The 10,357-nt window shown below is 44.9% G+C and overlaps 2 pseudogenes; one reads left to right on the forward strand and one right to left on the reverse strand.

The window, feature by feature from the left end:
* Positions 1 to 292: 292 nt before the first annotated feature.
* LOC145943258 (uncharacterized) lies at positions 293 to 2,285 on the reverse strand (annotated as a pseudogene).
* Positions 2,286 to 6,008: 3,723 nt separating this feature from the next.
* Positions 6,009 to 7,137, forward strand: LOC145943259 (uncharacterized; annotated as a pseudogene).
* The last annotated feature ends 3,220 nt before the right edge of the window (positions 7,138 to 10,357 follow it).

Raw genomic sequence — 10,357 nt, forward strand, 5'->3', positions numbered from 1 at the left:
ATCCCTAGCCTCGCAGTCCCTAGCCTCGCGACCCCTAGCCTCTCGGTCCCTAGCCACTCAGTCCCTAGCCTCACGATCCCTAGACTCTCGGTCTCTAGCGTCGCGTTCCCCCTTCTCCGCATGACGTCATCCCGGGCAAGGACCACGCAACTATTGGGAGCTATACGTATAAGAGCTAGGGAACTGTTTACAGGTGGGAGAGAGTGCGGATGGGAAATGCGTGCAAAGAAATTATATCATGATTAAGATTTAAAAACTCTTTTATTCTTCTTTTATATATTTTTCTTACATATTATGAACTAAAAACTAAAGCTGCCAGCTCACAATCAACGAGTTGATGTTTATTGAAGGCGTCGCTAGCGCGTATTACATTTGATACTTCTTTATTATCCGTTACAGTGGACGCAATATTTGAAAATTGTGTAAACTTGATATCGACTGTCCCGGTAATTTTAACCAATCGATTAAAAGTTACATCGATGCATGGATCGAGATCGAACATACGGTGTAACGTCGATTCGATCATCATCATGCGTACATTTGAAGATTCAAGACTTATTAGCTTGGCGTCGTTAATCGTATGAAATCTCACTGTTAGTGGTCCAACGCTTATAAAACTGTGAACATCTTTAGAGTCGTTCCGAAGGAAATTTTGAATATTGTGACGTTGCTCGTAGAGTCCCTTCCATGTTTCGAGAGATAGTATCAGTTCCTTTCCTCAATGATCTCCTATAACGATCTCCACGTAACTCGGTGGACCCACGTTGATACCAATTTTGAGGAATTTGAATTCGGTAGCTGTCAATGCGTATCGTCTGCCTAGTATACGAACCGCATGACGCTCCAACAAAATGCTGTAAATGAAATTAGTTTAAAAATAATATAATTTGTAAAAAATATAAAGATATAAAAATAGAAAAATAGAAAAAGTTAAATTTACTTGTCGCATTTGTTCTCAAACGATGGAGTTTCATTACAATTCGGTATGTAATTATTCACATGTCTGCCGGAGCCGCTGCTTCATTCGGTGGAGTACATTTTTTCTACATTATTAAAGTGAAACCAACAGTACGAACGATTAACGCGACACTGATCGTATAAAGAAATTAATCGAGTGCTGTACATGACGCTTATTTTTAAAAGTAGTGGGGTAAATGTGGTAGGAGATTAATGCGTTATAAAATTTAAGAGAAGGGGAAACGGCGCTCGGATAAAAAGAATTCTTAGAAACGATTCGTGAGGAAAGGATTGGGGAAGGGGAATAAGAGATAAAACTTATTAATGTTTAAATATTTTATTTTTTCAAATCTTGCAATTCTTTCTGGCGTTGCGACCACCAGTTAAATATTTTGAATACATTTTGTAATGCGCAATTCTTAACATGTTTTCCACATCGCATAATGTTTTTAACATCTAGATTATTTAGAGACTCGATATCGTCGTAATCAAGATCCAAGGTCTCAATAATGAAACCGTTTCCCGCATCATCCAATATATCGGCTAACCATTCTCGCTTTTCAAGTCTTTTTACATATACGAGAAAGAATTCTTCTTCTTCTTTTTCTTCTTCTTCTTTATGTAGCCCACCAACGATAGCTGTTGTAATCAAACGCTGAGCCATGCTATATGGAACGTTTCCATCTTCCCATTGTAATCCATGATGATTTTGAGTCAACCATGAGGCTTGGCGTCTCTCAGATTTTATGAGCACACCCCATGGTACAGGACATGCGAAAAAATATGATAAAATAAATCCTCTTCTCAGGATTGCCGCTTCCTTTACAATGAATCGTTTATTGAGGGTAAACCCCTATAGATCCACAAACGTTGGTACGGACATGACAAAATCTTTCTCTTCGATGCATAAGTTAAAAAGAAGAATGACAACCATCTCATAACACTTTGATTTATATTCTGCTATGCTTCCCCCTCTCTCTAAATTGTTGGTGCATTTAGGTGATTTTGCGCACAACGTTGGTCAACGGGTTGTACTGGATCACGCGATCGTGTATGATGAGACAGTATGCAGTCGTATTATTAGGCACATTCTCCTTACACTCAAATTCCAATCTCACATCCACGGTTGCGCTCTTGATCGATTCGTTTTGTCGAGAACAATCGATGATTATGAATGGGCCGTTACGTAGAAACTTTCGGCCTGTCTGCAGAGCAAAGATAACGTATCGTGGTTTCTCCAGCTGAGTCGCGGTTTTAATGGCCCACGAATGCTTGGTTGTACGCTGCAATAGCGGAAACTCGTCCAGATCCCACGAGCGAAAACCCATGCTGAGATAGCGTCCGCTTTCCAGAGCGCGCAGCATAGACAGCTTCTTAAGCTCGCTCAGCAACACATGTGGCATTCGCCATTGTATATGTTGATTAAAGGCTCCAGCGTCGAATCTCCAAACAGACAATTGTTGAGTTGCGCGATCGTATTAAGATTAACTCATGACGAGCGTTAATCACCACTCGTCTGTAATCCTCGCAAAATCCCAATAACATGTAGAGCGGTACGCAAAAATGGAAGTTTCCATTTATAGTAGTCGGATCACACCAGCCGGCGTTTCTCATAATCACGCTTCTATCGGATGATATCGTTACATAGTTTTTGAGCATACTTGTTATTCCCACGTTTCTGTTGCGATCAATCTCCACGCCATCGAGTTCGTATCGAATCTCATCAAACATAAATGCGACGCAATTATTTCCCAGTATCACATCAGATCCTTCGGCTGGTCTATTTAACTTTAATTCTCCTTCGATGTTTAGAAAACTGTCAAACGGCAACGTATACAGATCCTGTTGTTGTATGGGTATTCTTATCTCATCACTGTGTCCGAATGTTGTGTTAGTGAACGGATTGTACGTGAGTCTCGATTTTGACAATGCGATCGTTGAAGATTGACTCTTCCCCGATGTTGAGGATGTCGGTCATTGTTCAGATATTTTGCACCGCGAATCCCAAAGTTTGTAAAAACGCAACGTTTGATGCGTTCAGTTTCTTTTTCTTGGCGCAACCGGATGATTGGATAGTGAATGTCGACGTTGTTGTTGTTGTTGTCGCTAGCTCCGTAAAGATTGTGTTATCTCTCGTGTCTTTCGATCCGTTTAACACGAGCATCTCATACGCCGCACACATACGTTATCGCTGTCGTCGTTGTACGTGCAATCTAATGGTGATCTCTTCTCCTCGAAAATCGGTCAATCGATCCTGGTCGACAACGCGTAAGGTAAAATCCGTAATGCTCCGCGCGATGATCGGCAAGTAAATGATCTGCGCCGGCGTTTCCGATATCTTATATCCTGGTGGTACCCTCGGTGAAAATTCATGTATCGTATGAACGAGTTTACCGTTGCTGTACGCGCCCGCGGTCACGTTACACCCTACGCGGATAATATTTATGTTGATAATGTTAATCGGCATGTCCGACTCGTACCATTTTCGCGGCTGCAGTATACGGTTGGAGAATCCCAGCAATGCTCCAATGTTTTTGGGCTTGCTAAAGTTTATTCTGTAGGCGCATTTGATCTCACTCCTCATCGTATTATAATTAACGCGGAGTACTATCGGGTATTCTCCAATTGCAAAGTCACTATTGTCAATATATTTTTTATCGTCATCACGAACAGCGTGTCGCGGACGTCTCCGTGAAATTGCATGTGTCAAAAACTCTTGTATCGCTTCCAGCTCGTACGAGCCCTTAGGAATCATAATTTTCGCGTCATCTTTACCAAAGTAAAATTTATTATTCGAGGAATTCACGTTCGTGTGATAAGTTTCAAAATCCGCTAGACCGAGTTCGTATTCATCATCGCTCAAATCTATGGCGGGAAAGTAGTTTGCCGCGAGGACGCTACTCGTTCCAGTCAGCGAGAATGTCATAGACATATCGGCAAAACTGTTTAACGAATATTGAGTTAAATAATGCAATGTCCGTCTTTAAATTCGCGTGTATCGACCGTTCGGAGAAACTGCAAACACAATTGTCCGCAGATGCTCTGATCATAAGTTTGAACAGGTGTGTGATTGTACCGTATCTTTGTCACGTTCCGCCCGAAATATTGCACCAATTCATTCGGTGGTCGAAGATTGCCGAAACTGTCGAAATATATAGCGCGATTCCCCCTCTTTGCGTACGCCACCCAATGAGTACCTTAGCATTATCCAAATTTATGATGCTGCTCTCGTTTTGATATATACCACCGATCGGTAGCGAATCACGCATGAAAACACCTCTAAAGTATGGAATGCGCATACGTTTTGCCAGTTGCAGCAATTGTATATTAGTAGTTTCGCCCTTTGGCATTTTTAGCGTCTCTTAGACGTTTTTTTTTCCTCCTTGAAACTCCTCGTCCACGTTTGTACGGAGAGAGATACAGTCCGTGACCTTCCATGGCGCGATTGTGACGTAACATCTCTTGCAACTGACGTTGCGAGGCTTTTCCGTCGTTCACCATCTTTGCTACGCCAGCCGCTCCACCAATCATGGATCCAAGCGCGCCCAACATTGGTAGAATTGGCAATACGCCACCGCGTTTCGCTACCGGAAGTATCCGTTTCTTCGTCTTTTTCTTCGTCTTCATCTTCGTCGTCTTCAGGCCCATACCGAGCTTCGTCTTGGTTTTCATCGCTGCCCAGACAGCTGTGGCGGCGGCTCTTTCACCGAGAGTCGAATCTCTCGCAATGATGCGAGTTCGCGCTTTGTCGGCGAGTACCTTATCCGCCACGTGTCTCTCGGTGAGATCGTTGCTCCGAGAGTACGCAATATCGTGTTCACGGCACGCTGTGTCCAATGGGTTGATACCTCGATCGCCTCTGGCTAATCGCTTCTGTAGCCGCATGCCCGGACCACAAAACTGATAGCCGGGGATATGGAATTCGATGGGAAGTGCGTTTATCGCGTGATTTAATAGTCCTCTACCTATTTTTTTCGTTGACATTCGCTGCAATCCTTTATCATTTGCGCTAGACTGTCGATGTGCGTTCGCTGCCACGGTCGATTGTAATGTTCGAAACAGCGGCGACAGGCCTGAATCTCTGGATTCACCTTTATGTGTTCCTGAAGCTTGTTCCACACGTAGTGGATGTGATTTTCATATTGCAGTAAAACTGGCACAAATTGCAGCTGTTCGGCGCTTAAACCGTGAATATCGGAAGCACTTGTTAGCAGAACAAACATTTTTTCGTTACTGAGCGATTCGTGGTTCCGCGCAGCTATAAATAGGCAGGCGTTCGATTCAATCGGGGTGTGGGAAAATGAGATTCGTGCGACAACCTTTGACGATACGCGTGACGAATTGCGACGATAGATTGCGCTCGGTGGGAGACAACGCGGAGATGTGCAGACACGGTACGATGTTGCCGACTACTATACGCGCGATCGTATGCGGCCCCTCGGTAAAACTAACGTCTTGATTAGTTTGATATAAAGCCCGCACGGCGTTTGCTTCGAAAACGTGTACGTGTACTCAAAGTCACTGCAACAGCCGAAATATCGGTATCTAGAGAATTTGTTGACGTCGATCGACGAAATCGACTACTTTACATTTTCCAATAACAGTGACGTCATTCCACCGAGCGAGGCATGTCCAAACTCGATTTTCATCTTTGATGACGTGGCGTGTGACAAGCAAGATACGATAGAGAGTACTTTTCAATGGGACGTTACTCGAACGTTGATTGCTTCTATCTCTGTCAGACGTACGCGAGAATACCAAAACATCTTATACGCGACAACGCGAACTTACTGATCTTGTTTAAACAGGATGGTACCAACTTGAAACACGTGTACAACGATCATGTGAATCGCCGACATGTCGTACGAAGATTTCAGTAAATTATGTCGTATTTGTTGGCAACAAAAGTATGGATTCCTAGTGATAGACAAGGACAGCTCGCTTACAAACGGGCGATACAGAAAAGGATTTAACGAGTTTGTGATACCGCAAAACGATTAGTCGCTGCCGATATTCTGTCGAGAAGAGTGAAACGCGAGCACTCTGCAGATATGGCTGATAATGATAACATTCGCGAGCGTGAAAAGATTGCGAAGGAAATTGTGAAAACGAGCGAATCGATCCGTAAGAAACATCGTGCTTTAAAGACTGGTAAGATCGATGACGATATCGCAGTCAAGACTCACTTTAAACCTATTATCGAACCACTACAAAAGATTGTCGACAACGCGATCTTGATCGCAGTGAAAAACGAACCTGAGAGTAATGCTGACGTGAAAATTAAAACGTTACCCGCTGTTAAGTGGTGGAGGAACCTCCTAACGAGGAGGAGGAAGAAGATGCGACACCGAAAAAGAGAAAACTGCCAAACATAAATCGCTCATCGACACCACGTAGATCGGACGGATTTTTACAGGATGAACCACCGATAACCTCTACACCGTCCACCTCTACACAGTCCGCGACAACGAGAATCGTACCATTTACAATACCCGAATCACTCGCAAACGAAAATGTTTTCGAAACCACAAGCAATTCACTCGAAACATCCGTTCAATACGTGTTACAAACGTCGGAAGGTCAAGAAATGTTGCGAGAGCACTTCGGGCCACTGGGACAAAAATACATGGGCGCTCTCCTCGGTGGTGACGAAAAAAACGAGATCGATCACGTATATGGTGTCTATTTCGACAAGGATGGAATGTTGCTCGGTAACAAACGATTCGACATGGATAAATATGATTCTATAATTATAGACAAAGTAAAGTACATTGGTACACCTGGATTATACGAGCTAGTCTTCAAAAGGATTCCCGATGACGTTATTTACACGGAAGATGATATGCAAAAAAACAAGAGCATATTATTGGCGACGAATGCGCATAAACGCAAATATGATGCGCAAGGTCAATTAGGGAGCATCAGGGGATACAAATACAAACAAATAATCGCACCGTTGATGTCGATTGAAAATAAAAATCTGGAAAGGGTATATTCATGCCTCAAGCGATGACGCTAACCGACAATAAAGTCGATTACGTGCACTGGGACGACCCCAACGAGATAGTGGATCGGCTACGATTGCTCAACGCTTCACGCCGAGCTGGTCACAACGCTCACGACAACGAGATCCTGTCGATCATCGAGGAACTTCGCGAAGTCGGCATTATTATAAATTAAACGGGGTCTCGGCAAAACTAATCAGTCGATCGGCGTCATTCGCATCGAAAAATGCCTATCAACAAATTTGGATTATTCGAACGGAGAAATGATGCAACCGGCACAAGCGATCATTGGGATAGATTGATGAGAAGTTACGTGCGCGGAAACGCTCTGTGTCGCGTCGCTACAGACTATGATGCGAGATCGCGCAAGATTCATCGTGTAGCGCAACCTGAAGCTGACACTGATGCTGTCAACAAACTGTATGTGGAATCCTGCGTTAAAAGATTGATGAATCAACAGAAAGAATCAGATGAGAAGCTGACTTCTTTCGAGAAAGACGTGCGAGCAGTACAGACTGCGATAAACGAATTTCAAGCGCGGCTAACGCTAACTCAGAAACGACTATCAACCTGAATGAGCAGCAGTGAACGGGTTAGGAGCGGCTATCCAACGGTTATCAAACATCTACGAAGGGTTATCGATCGGCTACAAACAATTATCGAACAGCTACGAAGGATTATCGAACTGCTATCTAACTACAATGAGTGGCAGTGGCAGTGAACGGTCCAGAAACGGTTGTGAACGGCCTAGCAACAACTGCGAACGAGGCTACCAACAACTCAAGCAGGGCTGCGAACGAGGCTATGAACAAGTCATTAACGGCTACATGCAAGGCTACAAACAACTCAGGATCGGCTGCGAACGGGTCAGGAACGATTGCGAACGGGTCAGGAACGGCTTCGAACGGGTTAGAAACGACTGTGAACAAAGCAGCGAACGAATCAAGAACGATTTTCGAATGGGTCAAGAACGGAAGTAAACAAGGCTAGAACGGCTCAAGAACGGCTACGAACGGCTCAAGAACGGGTCAAGAACGGGTCAAGAACGGCTACGAACGGCTACGAACGGCTCAAGAACGGCTATGAACGGCAACGAACGGCTCAGGAACGGGTCAAGAACGACTACGAACGGCTACGAACGGCTCAGGAACGGAAATGAGCGATAAAACAAACAGCAGCAAACGACGATCGGGAAAAACCGACGAAGCGATGAAACAACATAGTTTGGAGAGATGGCAGTTGGTGAACGAACTGTGCCGACGAGAAAAAATTTTCCCCGAAGACATGTCATAGTGCGAGGATATGATGATCTGTGGCAAGCCGACATCGTCGAGATGTGTCCGTACTCTCGTTTCAATAAAGGTTATTACTACATACTCACCGTCATCGATGTGTTGAGCAAGTACGCGTGGGCCGTATAACTCAAGAGTAAAGGGTGAAGCGAGATGGCTGACGCTATCGCCGAAATAATTCGAGATAGCAAGAGATGCCCGAAAAACATACAAACTGATATGGGGAAGCAATTTTACAACGCTGACGTGCAACGGCTTATACGGAAACATGACATCTATCATTATTCTACATATTCGGTAATGAAGACATCGGTCGTCGAGCGATTCAATCGTACGCTGAAGAATGACATGTGGAAGATGTTTACGCTGAATGGAACTTACAGGTGGATCGATGCGTTGCCGCGACTCGTATCGGATTACAACGCGCGCAAGCACCGAACAATCGGCATGCGACCCGCCGACGTAACCCCCGCGATCGCTGATAAACTTTTAAAAACGGTATATAGTAACATAAATATTGCCGCTCCGGCGAAATTCAAAGTAGGTGACTCGGTACGCGTTAGCAAGTACAAGAAACTTTTCGTGAAGGGTTACACGCCAAATTGGACGACGGAGGTGTTTAAAATTATTTAAGTGCAGCGTACTAATCCCGTAAGCTATCTACTTGAGGACTATCGCAAAACATCAGTCGCTGGAGCGTTTTATGAGTATGAGTTGCATCGCGCGAATTATCCGGACGTGTATCTTGTAGAGAATGTACTGCGCAGGAGGGGTGACGAGGTTTACGTGAAATGGCTGGGATTTGACAATTCACACAATTCTTGGATACATAAGGACAATGTGATTTAATTCATATAGACTGTATTTATTTTAAGAAAAATATAATGTGTACAACATATGAAGTATTTGAAATATAAAAATATATAAAATACAAAATCTTTATTAATACATCCTTTCCTTTAATCGTTACAATATGTGAAATACGTAACATTATATCACACACATACACACACATACACACACACACATTATATTATATTATATTTTATAAGGGTGTAACGAGCCCTTTGCGAGGCAATTACGATGCTTACGGCGCGTGCGGATAGCGCGTCGTGATCAGAATTCGCGTTGGATTGAGGCACAACGAGTTTTCGGTCTCCTTAAAGAAAGCGTATTTATTCTTCGTTCTATTGTTCTTTATACATATGGTTCTTACAAGAGTGCGAGCTATTTACATTTGTCATGAGAGTCGCGGTATATCCAATCGCTCGTGCCCGGCTTAGATTTCGCGGGATAGTTATATACCTATATATAAAGGGCGAGAGAGAGAGAGAGAGAGAGAGAGAGAGAGCGCGCGCGAGAGCGAGAGAGCGCGCGAGCATTCGATATATCGAGGCGGTCGCCGAGAGCGACTCGGCGGAGCGCGCGTATGCGCGTGCCCCTTTACTTGCGCGAGTCGCTGCGGCACGAAACCGATAATAATCGGTGGAGGTGGCGTATTCGTCACCCCTCGTTCGTCCGGGTCGGATATTTGGCGGGTGGCGGGGAAACCGCGGCTCAAGATCTTCGAGAGAGAGAACGTATGCGTTCTCTCCGGTCTGTGCGGTCGAAAGGTAGGCTGCTTGGAGGCCGATTATTATCGGCGGGAGCTACGTATTCGTAGCTTCCTTGCTGGCAGATGGGCTTCGGATCGGATTTTCTTGCGGAGTAATTCCTCAAGCGGAATTGGGAATCGAATGTCCGATTTGCCGAAAAGCCGGGGTTTATATACCGGCTTTTCTCCGCCTTCGGGCATGTTCGGTACATGTCGCTCGGATTGTTTTTAATCCGCGGTAATTTGTTATTGCGCTCGGTGTCGCCGCTCTCGGATCGCCGTGTTTCGGCGTCGCTCGGGCGCGCTCGTCGGTTGGTGCTATCGGCTCCCTTCGGCGACTCACGGGCGCGCTCGTTGTGCTGGCCGGGCGGCACGCGGTCGTTGCGTGTGCCGTGTTACCGAGGATATTAAAAGGGCGCGAAGCGCCTCTGCTCTTTGCCCAGCGGATGATAGCCGGGCGGCAGACTTCCGGCGGCAGGCATGCCGGGAACGATGGGGGACTGCATCGT

The sequence above is a fragment of the Prenolepis imparis genome, unplaced genomic scaffold (genome assembly GCF_030444845.1).
Source record: "Prenolepis imparis isolate NDT839.2.m4 unplaced genomic scaffold, iyPreImpa1.0 SCAF_11, whole genome shotgun sequence".
NCBI lineage: Eukaryota > Metazoa > Arthropoda > Insecta > Hymenoptera > Formicidae > Prenolepis > Prenolepis imparis.